General features: G+C 45.2%; 1 protein-coding gene across 5 annotated transcripts in view; it reads left to right on the top strand.

Moving 5' to 3' along the window:
* Nucleotides 1-19,091, top strand: part of LHFPL2 (LHFPL tetraspan subfamily member 2) — a 165,404-nt gene that overhangs the window by 14,150 nt on the left and 132,163 nt on the right. For 4 of the 5 annotated variants that reach the window (XM_058567574.1, XM_058567829.1, XM_058567737.1 and 1 more), the window contains exon 2: nt 2,465-2,543. The exons of the other annotated variant lie outside the window; for it this stretch is intronic. The gene's annotated coding sequence lies outside the window, so the exon portion shown is untranslated. The remainder of the gene's footprint in view (nt 1-2,464; nt 2,544-19,091) is intronic. 5 annotated transcript variants of the gene reach the window in all.

The following is a 19,091-nucleotide window of genomic DNA, read 5'->3' as shown; positions in this document are numbered from 1 at the left end:
AATTGCATCAAAAAGAATAAAATACCTAGGAATAAATTTAACCAAGAAGATGAAAGACCTGTACTCTGATAACTATAAAACACTGCTGAGAGAAATTAAGACAACACAAACAAATGGAAAGACATACCATGCTTATGGATTGGAAGAACTGATATTGTTAAAATGGCCATACTACCCAAAGCAATCTACAGATTCAGTGCGGTCTCTATCAAAATACCAATGGCATTTATCACAGAAGTAGAACAAACAATCCTAAAATTTATATGGAACCACAAAAGACCCTGAATAGCCAAAGCAGTCTTGAGAAAGAAGAACAAAGCTGGAGGTATCATGCTCCCTGATTTCAAACTATACTACAAAGCTACAGTAATCAAAACAGTATGGTACTGGCAGAAAAACAGACAGATCAGTGGAACAGAATAGAGAGCCCAGAAATAAACCCATGCATGTGTGGTCGTTTAATCTATGACCAAGGAGGCAAGAATATACAATGGAGAAAAGATGGTCTTTTCAATAAATGGTGTTGGGAAAACTGGACAGCTATGTGCAAAAGAATGACACTGGACCACTACCTTACACTGTGTACAAAAGTAAATTCAAAATGGGTTAATGACTTGAATGTAAGACCTAAAACCATGAAACTCATAGAAGAAAATATAGGAAGTATGTTCTTTGACATCGGTCTTAGTAATATTTTTTTAACCTGTCTCCTCAGGCAAGGGCGACAAAAGACAAAATAAACAAATGGGACTACATCAAACTAAAAAGCTTTTGTACGGTGAAGGAAACCATCAACAAAGCGAAAAGGCAACCTACTGAATGGGAGAAGATATTTGCAAATCAGGGTTTCTTTTCTGGAGTGGTCAGATTCTGTATCTAGGTGGGAGGAGAAACATCTAGTAGGACAGAGCGTTTCATGGGAAAATGCAATCCTCCCGCAGCACCACATCCTCACCCAGGAGGGAGCCTGGTGCTCTCTACTCCATCAGTCTACAGGGCTAGGAACGGTTTCAAGCCTCAGCAAAACCAGCTTTGTGGATTTTCTTTTAAACACAAATGAACATCACAGACCCTGTAGAGTGTGAGGTCTTGAGCACAGAGGCGCGGATGGGCTATCAGGCGGGGCCAGCTCTGTACTCTGTGCTCTGCCTCCCAGTACCAGCACTGCCCCCATTTAGTGCTTACTGCCTCTAGGGAACATCATAGTCACCTGGAGGGCTTGTTAAAACACACATGGCTGGACCCACCCCCAGAGCTTCTGAGTCACTAGGTCTGGGATAAGCCACAAATCTCTATGTCTAGATTTCACGTTCCCAGGTGATGCTGATGCTGCTGGTCTGGGGACCACACTTCGAGGACCACTGTGACACCTAGGCACTCCTCAACCTTCTGGAGGGTGTGTTGGGACAGGTAGACTCTGCTCCTGATGGGTGTCTGCCTGAGGGGGTCACCTTATGCTGGAGGAACCCATAGTTCAGAAGCAGTGGTTCACTGGGGTGCCGGGGGGAACCCTAGCTCTGTGTTCTTAATGCTAGAGCCTTCTCCCTGGTCCTCTCCACAGCAGACCTGTGGTGTGGCACTTGGGGTAGCTAAGGTGGGCTTTCATTGCCTCCTTCCATTCTGTTCTCCCTGGTGCTGCAGAAAGCTTTCCAAACCTTGCCCCTTTCCTACGTAAGACCCTTCAGGGGCTTGCCATTGGCCTTAAGATAAAGTCCAGACGCTCTTAAAATGCCTGCAAGGCCTTTTGTGATTGCCCACCTCTACAGCTTTGTCTCTTGCCAGTCTCCCTCTTGGCTTCGGAAATACTCCTGTGGTCACCAGCGCCTTTTGCTTGTGAACTCACTGTGTCCTTCTTGCTTCCAGGGCATCCCATTGTGCTGTTCCTGCTGTCTGACATGCTCTTGGCTTGCCCTCTTAGTCTGGCCAGCTCCTACTCGTCAGACCTCAGCTTGGCCATGCTTGCTCTGGGGAGCTTCCTTTGACCCCTCTGGGATTAGCTGGTGCGTCTGCAGAGGCTCCACGTCCCCTTGTGTTTTCCTCACTTCCGCTCCTACCAGCTGCATCAAGGTCATAATTACTACCCGTTACTGCTCTGTCTTTGTGGACTGTAAATTCCCTGAGGGCAGGGAACTCATCACATGTTCATTCATGCGACTCTAGGCTTGGTGTGGTGCCTGGCCTATAGAAGGCCTTCTTAGTCCTTCTGTGCGGTAGACACAGCAAGGGAAGAAACCATGGCACAGGTAGGTTAAGTACCTGGCTCACAGTTACCCTGCCACTGAGTTGTCACACCAGCATTCTCACCCAGGTCTCTTTGATCCAACCCCTTGGCCAGGTAACACTGGCCAGGTTTTCTGCTCTGAAACCAAGGAGCGTTACGCATGGTCTATAGGTCTCTACGGGGACCATTAAAAGACTGGCTATTCCCGGTTAACAAATATGGCCCTTTCCTGTTGTTTTTCAGGTAAATTGGGAAGCAGACTCTTGAGTTCACAGTTGGCCTGTGGTTTTTGCATCTCGTTAAAGAGCACCTCTTCATACAGGTAAGGGGTTAGTTCCTGGACCTGCTCGTGCTCAGGTGGGTTGTGGGAAAACTCTAGCCTTGATGGTGCACTCTGATAACCACCCAAAGTTCTCATTCATTAAAAAGAAGATCCTTAAATGTAGAGCACCACCTCCTTTAAGAAAGGTGTAAGACGGTCCCCTGCCTCTGTTGAGAGTCACTGGCTGAAGATATTTACCTGGCTGGCTCTCTTCTGGGCGTTGCTGGCCTTCTCATCACCCAACACTCTTTCTTTTGCACTGGGCACCCTTCTCCCCACCATTTGAGTTGGTGCTTTAGAGTTCCTTTTCCTCATTTAAGACCCAGACCAAATTTCACTTGTTATTTATCAAACTGTCTGCATGAGAGGCTGTTTGGAGCATAGCATTTTTCTCAGCTTTCCAGCAGAAGGAATTGCTGCTTCTCTGCTTACACAACACGCTGCCCTTGCCATGCGCAGCTTTCCTCCCTTGTTTGTGCACGTCTTTTCCCCCTGAGCTCTGAGTTCTTTTTGTCCCCACCTCCCACCTAGCATGGTTCCTGACATGGAACAGACTTTCAATAAATAGTGAATGTTAGTCTGAGAAAAAAATGGCCTAGTAAACTAAACTAAGGCACAGCCACAAAAAAATCATAATGTATTCCTAAACCAATTAAATGACTGTGGAGTGCCCTTTTGGACTAATTACGTGGCTATTTGCTCACATTACCACGCATAATTGAGAATTTATCGTATTATAGTTGAGTCAGTAAGTTTAGATTCTTACCCCTATGGAAAAGGATAAGAAGTCAGGAGTTTTTGTTTCATTGTCTTCCTCTTGAGCAGTAAGGGATGCTGCCCTGGGAGAGACAGTTGTCTGGCAGACCCTGGGGGCCCCAGTCAGCCACAGGGTTGAACATGATCTAAATGTGTAGACAGTAAGGGAACAGGCAATAGACTTTCCCAGTTAACAACCCAGAGGAAATAAAAATATGTCTCAGTGGCTTGAGCATTTGTTTGAAAACACAGTTTAGGTTTAAATAATTTTAACAAAAAGCATTTAAATCAGTGCATTTTAGTTTTCCCCATACTTTTGAGCATGTTGGGTTCTTTGAGAGATGCGCTGATTAGCTTGATGCCATTTTGCTTCATCCTGCGGGTTGGGAGTAGCAAGCCCCAGGGCGGGGGCTCCCCTGAATGTTGGCACCAGGATGGGGCCTGGGTCCTTTCAGCACGGTGGGTGGCCGAGCTCACGGAAGCTGGGGGTGGTACTTGGGTCTAACCAAAGCCCACTTGCATGTTTCATAGGAGAGTGTGGCCTTGAGTTTTTGCTCCTGCCTTCTTACCCTGCTTTTACATTAATGCTACTCATTGCTCAGCCTTTCCAGTTGCTTTGTTTGGGTTTGTGCAGCAGTGAGCAAAGAGAAAAAAGTTGTCTTCTGGTTTCTGCATGTGCTTTCCACAACCTAGTAGAGGTTCCAGCCAACAAGTCCACATAAAAGCCGTCGCTTAACCATAGTTTCTTCGACCTGGTACTGAGCCCCGGTCGTACAGCGTCCTGAAGGAGAATTTAGTGAAAGACAAGGCAGCAAAAGAAATCTGACTCTCCGCTGACCCCATTCATGTTCTTAGAGTTTCCTAAGTCTGTGTAGAGTCAGGACTTCAGCTTTGCCCAGGAGTTGCCAGTCTTCACGGAATCCAGTTTGTCTATCATACTTAAAAAATAAACCACGAAAAGAAATTACAGTTTAAAAGGTCAGACGTTAAAATATGAGTGGGATTTACTTTTTAGTAGGTTTTGGAATTTGAGGTATCACTGACTATTTTGTGAAGCTCCCTCCCTGCAGAAGCTGAATACGAGGTGGTGGTTGTGTGTCTGGTCTTCATGCTGCCAGACACATGGGGAGCGCTCACCAATTCATAATAATACCAACTCTGAGCTTCTAGGAGATATCTGATTCTCAGAGTGCCTCCTGTTTGATAATACAATCCCAATCAGGGTAGAAAAAAATGAGGCAGGTCAAGGCATCAAGTTACTGGGCTGGTCCCTGTCCACACGGGCTCTAACACACAGGTGGGCGTTCAGGCACACTTCACAGAGCTCTCTAGTTGGAGCTTGGCTACCCACGTCATCCTAGTTGGAAAATTCAAGAAGTGATGCAGTGCCTGAATTTCCTTACAGCTTCTGAACTTTGTGTTTTGGACTTCTGATATGGTGCTCTTCTGTCATTCATGAAATGTTTACTGTTTGTAAAGATGGGACTGCTAATGTCTCAGCAGTAGAATTTGTATATCAGGGCATGTGTGTGTGTGTAACATGGCTGTTTTGCAGTGTTGGCCTTGATCCAAAGACATTGTCCAGCATGGGCCCCTTGTGTTCAGGGTAGACATGTAGGAGCAATCAGAGCAAAGGCAACTAGTGGACCACAGCAACTGGTCTCTGGCCTCAGACTCCAGTGTCCTTAGCATACTGGTCTCTAACCGTTAATTGCCTTTATTGCTGAAATGCCTGGGCGCCCAGACTGTGGCTGGTGACGGATCCCAAAAAAAAAAAATGGCACATCCCCCCTCAGGCACCTTGGTTTTTCCAGGTGAAGCGTTTATCTTCTCTTCTTTTTAAAGAGAAGCAAAGTCTCCAAAATAGGCTTTCAAGTTTCATCATAAAGCTGCACCCAGGTATTGACATCTCTGGGAAGCGTTTGCTTTTTTCCATTTCCAGAGCACAATCGGTGCATAATTTAGGAACCATTCTGTGCTTTGATCAGGTCACTTGTCAGCTGTGATTTGTTGGCTGCTTTGTCTTGTCCACTATGGGAGTTTTGTTGTTGATTTGGAAGAAAACTTATAAGTACTTGTTTCCAGGAAAAGTTGGTTTTACGTGGAATATCTTAGACCTTTGCTTTATGGAAAGGACTGGAGGTGTTGTTTTAATCACTCTCAGGTCCTCTCTCAGTTAAGAAATGACTGTCTTCTGTTCCTTAGTGTCAATTTAAGATTATGGACCTGAGTTGGAAGGAAGACTTCGGAGAACTAGTTTACAAAAGTAACTTTTCCAAATAGGCGAAAGAGAGTGAAAAAATTTCCTCCTCCATCTCTTATAATGATAAAGAGTAAATAGCCTGCATTTTAGATGATTCCTTTTCCCTATAAAGCATTTCTTTTTTTTTTTTTGAGATCACATTGGTTCATAACATTGTATAAAGTTCAAGTGTACATTGTTATTTATCAGTTTCTGTATAGACTGCATCGTGTTCACCACCAACAGTCTAGTTTTTATCTGTCACCATACACATGTGCCCCTTTACCTGTTTCTCTCTCCCCACGCCCCCTTCCCCTCTGGTAACCACCAGTCCATTCTCTTTATCTATGTGTGTGTTTATTTGTTTATCTTCCACATATGAGTGACATCATACAGTATTTGTCTTTCTCATTTCGCTTAGCATAATACCCTCAAGGTCCATCCATGTTGTCGCAAATGGGACGATTTCTTTCTTTTTTTTATGCCTTAGTAGTATTCCATTGTATGTATATACCACATCTTCTTTATCTGTTTATCTGTTGATGGGCACTTGGGTTGCTTCCAGGTCTTGGCTATTGTGAATAATACTGCAGTGAACATAGGGGTGCATATATCTTTTTGAATTAGTATTTTCATGTTCTTTGGATAAATACCCAGAAGTGGAATAGCTGGATCATATGGTATTTCCATTTTTAATTTTTTGAGAATTTCTTATGTGGAGCACTGTCTGAGGCTTCCAGAATTCTGTTCTCTCAGGTTCCTTTTTCAAATCTAGAGGAAGACTTGGTTGGTCCCTTTTGAACACCTCTGTTGATGCTTGTCTTCCCTTTCCTTTGTGTACTGATGGGCAAGCCCTTGTGCTCACCCTCCTGGCCTGCGTTTTCTCTGTCTGCCCAGAGTTGCTGTGAAGAAGTCCTTCTCCCTTTATGGCTACAATCTGAAAAGGAAAACAAACAACCGAAGCTCGCCCTGCAGCCCAGCAGGCTGGGGAAAATAGTTCTCATTCTCCTTGTTCCTGGGTTCAAAGTGCACTTAGCATTTTACGGGGTGACCAGCCCTCCCAAGGTGCTGGTTTGAGTGGGCCTGCGTTTAGCCTGGTGGACAATTAACCACGCTGACCTCCTCCTTTTGCCTTTGTTTTTCTGGCTGAGTTGACATGAATGCTCTGAGTGAGAAGATGCTGCTGCTCCTTTGAGCAGAGCACCAGGCAGGGCTGGGGGACATCTGATCTTGTTCAAAGGGGACGTCTCTGAAGCATGAAGATTGAACTGATGGTGACCCCACCCCGGGGACGGAGACGCGCCCTCTGGGGAACAGGCTGGGAGGAAGAAGCCACCAATTACTAATCCCACTGGCCTCTGGGTCTGCAGGGTCTCATATCCGTTTAAAAGAGAGAATTGGGGTTGAAGGTAATAAAATAGGCCTTAAATTAGAGGAGCAGGGGGTCATTTCATCTAATTTTGTGGTTGTTTCTGAGGAATAAAAGGTGGAGGAGATGATTTCATTAGCCCCTTTGAGATCTTTATCACGGTGAGGTGGCATTTGGGGATGTAGCAGAGCCTCACAGGGGCTGGCTGTTTCCCTCCTGGCAGCAGGAGAGGGCGTGGGGAGGCACGGGCATCATTTAGGGCACTATGGTCGGGAACATAGAGTTTCTCCTGCTGTAACTGAGAGTTAGTGACTCAAAGGGATTGATACAGGTCCTGACATACCACTTGGCCCGTTACTCAGGAACGTGGCATTCACACTGAAAATAAAGAAACTCAACAGACAAGAGAGTGTGTGTGGAGTTGGGATGGTGTCTTTTACTTCTGAGGAAGGCTTGCCAGTCATCTGTTGTTGACATGATTTATTTGGAGCATAATGGTCAGCAGATTCCTTTGAGTTGAGCAGTGTTTGAAGTGTTAAACCTGGTGGTGGGGGGTTTGCAGAATGATGAGAGCTATGTCTTCTATTTGATTAGTGCTGTTCTGTTCACAGTGTATGCTAGTTTCTGCTGCTTCATAAAAGCCCTGCTCTCCATGGTTGCAAGAAGGGAGTGAGGTAGAGAGAGGGCACGTGACTTGCCCTAGGTCTCTGGATAAGGAAGTGGGGACCTGGGACTCCATCCCTGGACTTCTCACTTTCAAATTAAGCCTCCTGTGATCATAATTAGAAGAAACAGTGGGAAGAGGAGGAGGAGGTGAATTTATCCTCCAAGAGCAGGGAGTCCTCCAAGAGAAGAGAGAAAACTGTGATGAATAGATAGTTCTTGGTACCAGCCACCAGCTGGCACCATTCCCCTGGGCAGCTCGGCTTCTTTCTGAGGGTGAGGAAATAGATCAAGGGGGCAGGACAAGGCGAGTGGGAGTTGGGGGAGAGGGAGAGGGAGGATGGGAAGGGCTCTTTGTACGTCTGACACAGTCGTAAGCCAAGCATCAAGTAACTGCTGGAGTGCCTGTGCCTTTGATCAGGAAGGTCAGAGGCGTCAACTCTCTACGTCACTGCTTCTTGCAGGTTTATTTCTGGGGCCCAGGCTTTTCCATGGCCATCTTCATTCGCATTCTTACTGTCTCATGTCTGATTGCTTCCTAGACTCCTGCTTCTCCCTCTCTAATGTATAAATTTCTACTTAATGTTTGTGAACTTAGCTCTGAAAAAAAAGAAAATTTCTATTGAGATGTGTTAATAAAAACCTTAGCTCCTGTTGAGTGCATTTAATCATAGCTTTGGTTTGTGTAGTTTTTATAAAAATCCCCCCACTGACTCAGGGGCTGACAGTTCTCCCTACCAGTTGATAATGGGGACTTGTAGACATCTCTCTTTCTGGTGGATGTGGCGCCCTTGGGAACTCCCAGAAGGTAAAACTCCAGCCAAGTGTTTTCCTGAAATGTTATCTGAGGGGAATTTTGTGAAGGGAGGAGATTTTCACTTGTTTCACTAAAGCTTGCCCATATCCTGTACAGGAATCTTCCCTGCAGAACTCAGAGGCAAGAGTCCTGTCGCTCTGGCCGTGTGCTCTTCCTTTCCTTCATTACTGTGGCTAATCAGAAGTTGGCTATACTTCAGGGCCTCTTAAAAGCTTTTCTCTCTAGCTGTGTCCAGGAAGTTGAAGTGCAGTGTCAGAAATAATGTGAGTTGATGAAGAAGAAATAAACAAACCCAGGCAACATGTGAGGAAGCCTTGGCAGCGCTGCTCCTGTTTGTCTGTAGTTTTGATCTGAAGGAACCAGATTTCCTCCAAGTGGAAGGAATGAGGCTATGAGGGTCCCCGTGCCAAGGAGCCGGAGAAGTGCGTGCCAGTGGGCCTTCTAGATCAGGGCTCCATTTGGTCTCACAAACTCTGGGATGAAAATGAGTTGTCTTGTCTGTGCTTGGCGGCATGAAGGTAAGCCACATGTCTGCAGCCTGAGCTATACGTACATGGAGTAAAAACAGCATCTGTTCGGGGAAGCAGAACATTCCAGAATGCTTTGGTCCCCTCTTGGCACCAAAGCAGAGAGTGGAGAATAGGAGAGCTGGGAGGGACTTGAAAAAGCTTCTTGTCTAAGCCTTTTAATTTCAGTTCTAGACACTGGATGACTTGGCCAGAGCCCCGTGAGGGCACTGTCCCTTCTCTATCCTGTTTGTTCACCCTCATTCCTTTGGTCTCTGGCGTATATTTGGTGCTTGATTTGCATTTGTTAGGTGAGTGAATGATATAAATGAAGATATGACTTCTGATTCCTCGTCTAGTGCTCTTTGAGATATTTTTATAAGCTGAGAAGTCTGTAAGAAGTGGTGTCAAGTAGCTTTTACATAGTTGAGGCTTTTCTTGAGATTACATGTAGATTAGAAAATTGAGAGATAGCAAGATTAAACTGATTCCTTAAAGTTGGTGGTGAAGTTGAGTTTCAACGGGCTTTCTTAGGCTTAGGGGGTGGATGGGAGGCAGGATGCCATGTTGTAGTCTGTGTGCGGGGTGCCCTATGGAGTTGGGCAGAGCCTGCGCTGTGGAGAGGCAGTGGCCCCAATCACTCAGCCTCCCTGGAGGAATCAGGATAGTCATGGAACAAATAGGCTTGCAGTTGCCCTCCATTCAATAACAGTACCCAGCAGCCGGGAGTCTACCCTCCTTTTGTGGCCCAATGCCTCCTTTTCAGAGGGACATGCTACTTGGAGCTCATCGACCTTTCAATCTGTTTGTGGAAATGCATGTGTGTACAAGATGCTGTGGATGTGACTGGAAGGTCCAGATGTGTTTGAGCATTGTAGCAATAGGAGGAGGACTCAGTTCTCTACACTGATAGATACCCATTAGCCAGTAAACCACGGTCTCCACCACTCCCAACCTCATTTTGAAAATTGCAGCCCTGCTGTCAATGGTCCCAGCCAAGTAAACCAGGTGATGTGGTTTGATGTTCTTAGAAACCCATGGGGGTAAGTCACCCCACTGCTTTTAGGCTGGTATCAAAGCATTGCTGTTCGTTTATCTCCTTTATTTGACCTCCCAGTTAATCCCCAAGAAAAGATTTACCATTACAAGTGAGTTTTAAAATTTAGAATAGTTATAGGAAATTCATTCAAGATGAAAAGTTGCCAAAGAGAATTTGTAAGGTGAAGAAATTTTGTTTAAATTCACAATCACTGACCGAAGAGATGTCATTGTTTGCTGCTTGGTCATTTTCATCCACCTACTCTGGTCCATCTACCCATCCTGCCATCCTCCCAGCCTGGCAGAGGGGGAGGGGGTGTCTCCTTAAATTGACCTTTAGGCTTCACCAGGTGGCCTAGATGTCCAGGAGCGAGTGTGTTCCTCTGGAACCCTTGGCAACTGACCACTTTCATGTGGAATTTCTGTGCCACCTCAGGAAGAGAGAGAGCACAGTTCCTTCTGGAAATCCATTCTTCCTCAGCAGTCCCTTTCACTGGTTCACCTGACACTTCTGCTGGTGCTGACTTTGTACCACGTCCCTTGCTTCTCTCCAGGAACTGTGCAGCAGACATCCGGACTCCTGGGGGTCGAAAGACAAGCTGTGGTCTAACCCTGATTGATGACTACAGGGAGAGTCGGCTGGGTTATCGGCCTCTGCTCTTTGTTAAAGATCACAGGGCTTATTGATCTAAAGCTGGCGGGCATTCTGCAGGCCAGAGGTGGGTCTGACCAGGTCTCCATAGCAGCAAGAATGAACACCACTGGCTAGATTATTAGAGCTTGAATAGAAAGAGCAAACTTAATCTTGCACAGTGGCGTTAACCAGTACTTTGTTTTTTGGTGAAGATCAGGCCTTGGGAAGTGATTTGGTGGTAGTGTCCTCATAGTCTGGTGTTGGGACTTCTCATGGGGACTGTTCTTTGGCACCCCTGTAGTTGTGAGCCTGTCCTGCCGTACAGTGCTGGCATAGCGCTTCGGAAGTGAATAGTAAATATTTTACTGGAACCAAAATATTCTATGTGCAAAACCATGCAAATTAGAAACAAATTCAAATTTGAGTGCATATACGTTGATAAAAACAGCTTATTTGGAAAATCTAGTTTCTGGAATTCATTTACATGTGGGGAAAACTTGATTATTCTCTTCAGGATTCTTGAAAGTACAAACAAAAGTGAGGTGGGTGTATCTGCCTTCCCAGCTATGAGCCTTGAGCTTTTATGAAGCGTAATTTGGAAAGTAAACCTTTTAGTGAAAAAGTGTTTTGGCATTGTCTGTTGGTGAAGGCACATTTTTTGTTTATTTACTTGTTTTATTGCATGTGATATCATTTTAATTCAGTAATTCTCTTTATCTTTTTTTTCTTAGGCAGTCAGTGGGGGTCTGTAACCAAAGTGGCAGGAAACAAGTTAATGGAGGTTTATATAATAGTTTTCATGTTTACAAAATTAAATGCTGAAATGTGAGGGAACTCTCTATTCATTGGGTTCCAACTTGCTATAAAAAATGTAGTAAGTTAGAAGATTGGTTCATATTTGTGATTTTCTTATTGCAAAGGGAAATAGTATATCTACGTTCATTAATTACTCCCCAAATAAGGTGTACATCACATAAGTAGTTTTATAGTGAGTGAGGAGTATAAGAATCAAAGTTTGTGGTGATTTTGCCAGCACCTTGCTCCTGTTTTTACAGCACAGATCAGAGAAGTCTTTGGTGGGCCCCGTGTGTCTTTTCTCCCATTTATACCTTCTGTATTTTCTCTAGATCATTTCCTTCCCTGCTGTGCTCTTTCCCCAGAACCAGGATTAAATCCCCTATCATCACCCCAGTTTAATCACCTCCTGTTTGTAAGGCCTGAACTGTAAGGTCTTCATGAGAGGACCAAGTTCTTCCTTTAGTTGGGCCAGGTCCCGAAGATGTCTCTGTCTGTGTCTCCTGGTCCTTTCTGGAGCCCAGCTATACCTAACAAGCAGTCCAGCTCACCCTGCATCTAAAGAGCATGCATTTTCTGTAGCTTGAAAATGTAAATGATTAAATACAAATTAAGGATTGAATTTTGGTGATTATGCAGCCTGTTTAAGTATTTTACCAATTAACAAACATTAGAGAGCTATGTGTGAGGCTCTTTGGAGAAGAGAGTGTTTGGGAGACAGCCCTTCTCAGCCCCGTTTTGCTACAGGGGGAATGACTGTGTTGGGCGGGACCTGTGGTGGGGAAGACCCAGCCTGGAGTCAGGGGGGCCTGGGTTCCAGCCCTGCTCACCGCCCCCAGGGTCTGTGGCCTTAGGCAAGTTCCTCCTCTCTCCAGGGCTTAGCTTCCTCTTCTGTAAAGTGGGAATTGTTATGATAGTAAGTGATGTAACCGTTGACAGGCATACCTGGAACACAGTCAGTGGTAGCTTCCACCCTAACAAAATAGGGGCAAGTCGGCGTTAAGTAATCCAGTAACTTCTGAACCTTTCTCCCTAGTTGTTGCCCTGCAGCCAGCCGAAGTGCTCAGAGCGTTTTGTAGCTGCTGTTGTTTTCAGGCCTGTTGTGTGGGTAATGCTGGTGCCACTCCCTCCGTATCAAAGCCGAGTTTCCTGGAGCCCGGGCTTGGCCTGCGCTTACCCTTTCTCCTAGCAGACAGGTTCTGTAAACCGGCATTTCCCCGGGCTTCCTTTGCCCTTAGGATCAAAGGAGTTCTAGAGTGTGTGTTTTGACATGAGGTAAAATTAACAGTCATTTAAAAATTAAATTAGCCTTGTGGTCGGATTTGTTAGAGAGTATGTGTTTTTTGGGAGGAACGCCTCCCAAGTGAGGGCCATTCTCGGTGGCCATCTGCTCTGCTCTGTGGGACGGCTAAGATTCCACCTCCTGGGGTGAAATCTTAGTTGGAAAGGGGGTTGCAAAGCCAAAAAATTGTATAAGAAGTGTTTATGTTTGTCCTGGGAGAAGGGCACCACATCACACGCCATTAACAAGCCTGGCCCGCTGACAGTCCTGCGCTGCAGTGTGCAGCAACCCAGCAGCGTAGTTTATGTCACTGAGGGAATTGTGGTTTTATGTGCCATGTATTGGTGTCATTGAAGCCTTGTTTTAAGAGGAAAATAGCAATTAATGTTAGAAGTAGGAAATAGCTTTACAGATTTGCGGTGGAAGAGACCCAATAAAAATGACTATCAGGAGTTCCCTGAAGGTAAATCTCAAGAGTTTATAAATGGTGTTTTCTGTCTGGTAGGTGGACAGCTTTTGATTTGCAAGTATAAACCAAAATGTGATGGCCACAGACAGAGCAGGACGTGTGAGAGGGTACGAGTGCGGGGCAGAAAGGAAGTCCATGGGACGTGCAGGGGTCTGTGTGGTCTCGGTGTGGACAGGTGGCAGAGGCCCAGGGTGACTTGGTCGGATTAGGGCATGTGTGTGTCATTGCTGCTGCTGCTCTGCTGCTGGGAGAGGGCAGATGGCAGAGCCTGCACTGAAAGAGCGGCTGGTAATCTGGGACTCTGGGTTTGCTTGCACCCATGCATAAATATTTCAGCTTATTATTTTAGGAAAAGGCGAGAGCATATGGGAGCCGCTGAGTACTGAAGCCTTTAAAGTTTGTTTTTCTTGTTTGTCTTTAGTATTACTGATGCGACGGGGTCAGCTACGTTAAAAGTGACTCTGTAAGTTAAAGAGTGGTTTCATGATGAGAATTATGATCTTCAGACTTCTAGAACTTTTTTTTTAAATGAGATATTCCAGTGGAGCCACAGCATATGTGCATTGAACTCATAGAAATTCAACTGTACACATGTGCTTCAAAAATAGGGAGAGAGAAATAACGATGAAAACAATGTGGAGCTGCTGAGCAGTCTACTCGGTTAGAGCGTGTGCCTTACAGGAGGGTTTCTTAATTGTGACCCTATTGACATTCTGCGCTGAGTAATTCATTGTCGTGCAGGCTGTCCTGTGCCTTGTAGGATGTTTAGCAGCATCCCGGGGACTGGATACTCGCAGAACTCCCCTCCCCCAGTTGTGAGGATCCAGAATGTCTCCAGACTCTGCCGAATAGGCTGGGAGCTGGAGGGAGGGAGAGAGGAAGGGCAAAGTGGTCTTGGCTGAGAACCGCTGCCTTAGAGTGAGAGTGACAGGAGGTGCTTTTTGATCCGTTGTTGCCTCAGGTGACATCGGTTCCAGGTCCTCTCAGACATCATCTTCCTTACTACGGTTGGCTGAATAAAAGGAAATAAAAACTCGGAGGCATAGTGAGTGTAAATTGCAAAGGATGGCTCAGAGACAATGGGCTTAAAGCGTTAGGGATTGACTCCCCAAGGGAGAGCAGCCTCAGTGAAACCTCTCCTAGAAGTTTCTAAAGGCCAAAGCCATATAAAGAAAAGCGATGGGTCCGTTTACACAAATCCTCGCCTTGTCACTTCGAGATTTCTTGGTAATGGTGGGACTCATGGCTGATTTCTAAACCCCAAGTCTGTTTATTGACTCTGGATAATACCATTGGCTGTTTTTGACCAATTTTTTGAAAAGCAGCCATCTGGTTCCTTTTTCTCAGGCTCAGCATCCCAAAACAGGCAATTCTGAATGTGTGTGTTCAAGGCTCAGCAAATTACTTTTATCAAAGTGTTTGAATTATTTTTTATACAATATGTCTGGAGAAGTTCCAGATTTTAAAACAGGTCCCTCTTCTTGAATCTGGATGGGCTTGGCACTGCTCTGACCAGTAGAGTATGACAAAAAGTGTCGGGGCTGGCCCGGTGGCACAAACGGTTAAGTGCCCACGCTCTGCTGCACTGGCCCGGGGTTCACTGGTTCGGATCCTGGGCAAGCACCGACGTACCACTTGGCAAGCCATGCGGTGGCGGCGTCCCATATAAAGTGGAGGAGGATGGGCACAGATGTTAGCCCAGGGCCAGTCTTCCTCAGCAAAAAAAAAAAAAAGAGGAGGATTGGCAGATGTTAGCACAGGGCTGCTCTTCCTCACCAAAAAAAAAAGAAAAGTGTCATTGTGTGACTTCCGAGGCTAGGTCATAAAAGGCCATGCGGTTTCTGCCTTGTTGACGGGACACTGCTGTTCAAGCCCTGAGCCACCATTTGAGAAGTCTACCCTGTGGCCATCGTGGCCACAGTCTCGGCTGAACCCAGCCTTCCAGCCACCACGTGTGAATGAAGCCATCCTGGATCCTCCACCTAATAATTGCCACCTAGTGACCTCTGCCATTGCCACATGGAACGGAAGCTCACCCAGCTGCCTGTTGCCCAAGCTCCTGACCTGCAAGAGGTGAGACACTATAAAAAGTTGTTTTAAACGACCCCTAAAAAAATAAATCAACCACTTTGTCTAGTGCTCTACTAAAAAACTTGCTCTAATTTAGAATTCTTCTGAACAGGGGAAAAAAAAACTTGTTCTAGAAGCTTCTTGAGGGATGGTTTATTGGTTTTCCTAAAGAACTTTTTAAGGGTAATCATGGCCGTGCACATGTTTTTCTCATCCTGCTGACTTTAATGCCTCTCTGGCGTAATCTATTAAACTATTAACAGATGCTTTAATTTTAATAAGTATTGCTTAATAACAACTATTAAGCAAATAAAAGTGCATTTGCTCTGGTTTAATCTGGAGATAAGGGTCAGAGCCCTTGCCTGATCTGGTGCCTTATCCCAGATTATTGCTCTCAGGTCCCGGGGGCAACTCTTTGGACCCTCCCTGAAGTACACAGTTTGAAAGAGCTTTCCAGTTCTTCTTACAAGATTAGGTCAGTTTGTCCACACCCAGTGCTGGGGTTGCAGGTACTCTAGAAGGTATGTTTCCTGGAGGTGAACAGCATTAAAGTGCAGGTTGTAAAAATTGTGCCTTTGAGTGTATAGATGCAGGTCTGTGTGCCTGTTAGCAGACAGAATAACTATCCCTTAGGCTGAGCTGGTTAGGGACAAAAAATATGCAATTGTTTAAACTCATCTCTTTCTTACAAGAGAACTAATAGCATCCTTGTAAATGTGAAGTTACTGGCACTTTTAAGAAAGCTTGGAAATAACATAGTGACCATCGTTAGAAGAGACTTGTGACACTTCAGATTTTGAGGTCTGCATAATGAGTTCTCCCAGAAGCCAGGATTTGCTTCAGAATTAACAACCCATGTGCAGGGATCATTTCTCCTTAGTCAGGGCAGGTGGGCTGGGTAAGCTGCCTTTATGCAGATCACTGCCAACATGCAAACAAATCCAGGTTGTTAGGGGTATGGACATACAGGGATGTTGCTGTTAACGCTAATGTCAGTGAGAAGAGTCAGACTAACATCAAGAACTGTTGGCTGTAATATTGCAAAGAGAGCAATAGTTATCTTCCTCAAAGACTGGATGACTGTCAGTGAGACTTCCTTAGTCACCCACATCCTGCATCCCTGTTAACATTCTTTCTTTTCTCTCTGGGACATGTCAGGACGCAGACCAGGGCTGAGGGGAGCTGAGCATCTATTGGTGTGATGTTCTGAAATCTGGATATCACTGCCTTGGAATTCTTGCCAAATTCTCTTTCTAGCTTTGTGATTTTTGTGTTAAATGTCCTCAGAAGCAATCATAGTCAGGGTAGTTACAAAGGAGACCAGGGAAAAGAGGTTTGGATTTGCCAAGCGAATGGGAGAAGGGGAAGAGAAGAGGCATAGAGGGCAGAATGAAGGAGGAGGGCAAGAGGGAGGAGTAGGGGCCGAGTAGGTGGTGGAGGCGACGGTGGGACGATTTTGTAAGTGTTCCTGGTCTTAAGAGCATGAGCACCAGTGGACACTTCACTGGGGCCACTTCACATCCTGGCCCCAGCTTTGTAAATGTAAACCTCACTCTGTGTAGTCATCGAGGGGAGTTACCTGTGGATGGTCTTTCCAGAGCAGCCCCCCATCACGTGCTGGAAAAGGGAGGGCAGGCTGAGGAAGGAGTGTGGGGTTGTATTTCTGTGCATCCATCAGCTTGACCTTCTCAGTTATTCATATTTTTGGAGCCAAATGAGTGGTTCCCTTGTGTCAGAATATAGGTCCTTATTAATTGTAGCACCAGGTTTTGAATCTGACTTCGATTTTTTATTTTGGGGCAATCTGAGTTCTTTTAGATTAGGCCAAACAAAGGGGAGGGCTTCTCACCGTGTCCGCTCCAGAGGACAGATCTGTAGGTTGAAGATTGTCTGGCAAGTCATAAGTTAATTTGAAATCTTGGGCTTAGAGTTTATGAAAGAACAGATTAAGAATGCCTACCATATATGGATTTGTTGTTAGAAAACGGTTTTCTATTAGCTGCTGAGTCCTGAGGACTTCTCAAAAATTTGGATTGTTTTTAGTCTAATTACCAGTTTAACGATGCAGGTTTGATGCAGGAAAAGGGAAGAACTCTGGTATGTGTCTTCCTTTTGTCTCTCCTTTCTTTCTTCATCTGCCTTTGCTTTCTAACAGGTAGTTCTTGTTGAAGTGTCCGTGATGTCCTTTTCTGTTCACTGTGATGGTTCTCAACTGGGGCAAGGCTGCCCCCTCTCCTCTCTTCCTCTGCATACCACCAGCATTTGGATCTGAGAGGGGGATTGGTCTGCCCAGCGGCTTGTAGGGGATAGGGACCAGGGATCCTAAATCCCTGCACATGAACCCCTCCTGAAATGTTAATATTGCCTGCATTGTAGACAGAAATCAGAGGCTCTTATGCAATTTATGGTGGAGAAGGAGTCTTGAACTTTAATTTATAAACTTTGACTAGCTAGGATAAAACAAGCCAGGAGAGTTGAGTGGTTAAAAGCCCAGGGTTTGGAGCCCAATTGCCTGGGTTTGAAACCAGCTCTAATTACCAGCTGGGTGATTGGGAAGTTAACCGCTCTCACATTTACCAGCTAGGTGATCTTTGAGGAGTTACTTAAAGTCTCTTTGCTTCAGTCCCCTCATCTGTAAATTGGGGTTAATAATACCTCATAGGTTTTTGTGACGATCAAATGGGATAGAACAGTACTTGGCACACTTTAAGTATTCAATAGTTATTTCTTTTTGATAAAATATCATTCTAAGGGGTCCCAAGGCCTTCTTCCTATTCCTAAATCTTTTAGTCTTTTTTTTCTGTTTCTAAACATAAACTATATTGATGCTCATATTTTTATATTTACAGAGCCAATATGGGTTTCATCGCGATTTTAGGTTCAAATATAACAAAACGATTTTAGAATATTTCTTAAAGACTTATAATGAAATGAGTAGAGTCTTGCAATAGAAATGGTAAGTTTGTGTGCCAGATATTGTGAGGAGCACTTGTAATGGGCTGATTTAGGAACGCTTTTCTAATTCCGGAGGTGGAGCTAGAAAGTAGGATCTTTCTCCTTACAATGAGTGGGCTTTACCCAGAGGCCCAGGTGCTCAAAGTATGAGTAAGAGGGAGCTTTCTTGCCATCTCCCACCCTCCTGAGACCCAGTGGAGGTGAGAGGAGATTCCCTAGCCAAAGAAGGTGAGTAGAGTTCTGTCATTTGTCTGTTAGACCCTGCTTCCTAAGGGACCAGCAAGAAACGGTCCTGATTCTTTTGCAAGTGCCCAGGCAAAAAAGGCCAGTCTGCCCAGGGGCATTGAGGGTGACCAGGCCAGATTCGGGGCCAGGACCGTCCAGGCATATTTTATGCACGAAGGCTTTTAAAACTTGGAGCTAGATCCCATCATCCACTAATGTTTCTAACATAGCATGGGCGCCCAAACCAACATCAGTCAGCAAGCACTATTTCTAAGGTCTGTCCTTCATGTCTTGTAGGGTACTCTCTGGTGACCAAGGAAAGAAAGTGTTATTAAGTGGCATTTGCTTAGGGTGTCGTAGGCCCCAGGGAGGATACTGACCAGGGCTCTCTTACGAAGATAGCTGTTTACTCCTTCCAGTCATCCTTCCAATAATCCTTTAATGGTGATGTTAACATCCCCATTTTGTACCTGATAGAACTGAGTCACAGGTTTGACCACTTTCCCAAGATCATAAAACTGGTAAGTAGTAGAACTGGATTTTGGACCACAGCTTTGCTTGATTCAAAGTGTGTTTTAAGTCACTACTACCCTGGCCTTTCTCTTAGTATGAAATAGACATGGATAGTCCATTTTGAATGGATTTAAAAATTTAAACCTGAGATTAAGGAACAAGCACAGAAGGATGGGAATCACTGATAATAGGAGAAGGTTGACTTGGTGCAAAC

This window comes from Diceros bicornis, chromosome 1 (genome assembly GCF_020826845.1).
Source record: "Diceros bicornis minor isolate mBicDic1 chromosome 1, mDicBic1.mat.cur, whole genome shotgun sequence".
Classification (NCBI taxonomy): domain Eukaryota; kingdom Metazoa; phylum Chordata; class Mammalia; order Perissodactyla; family Rhinocerotidae; genus Diceros; species Diceros bicornis.
Note: the sequence above shows the minus strand (reverse complement) of the source record. Positions and strands in the feature narration are given on the sequence as shown.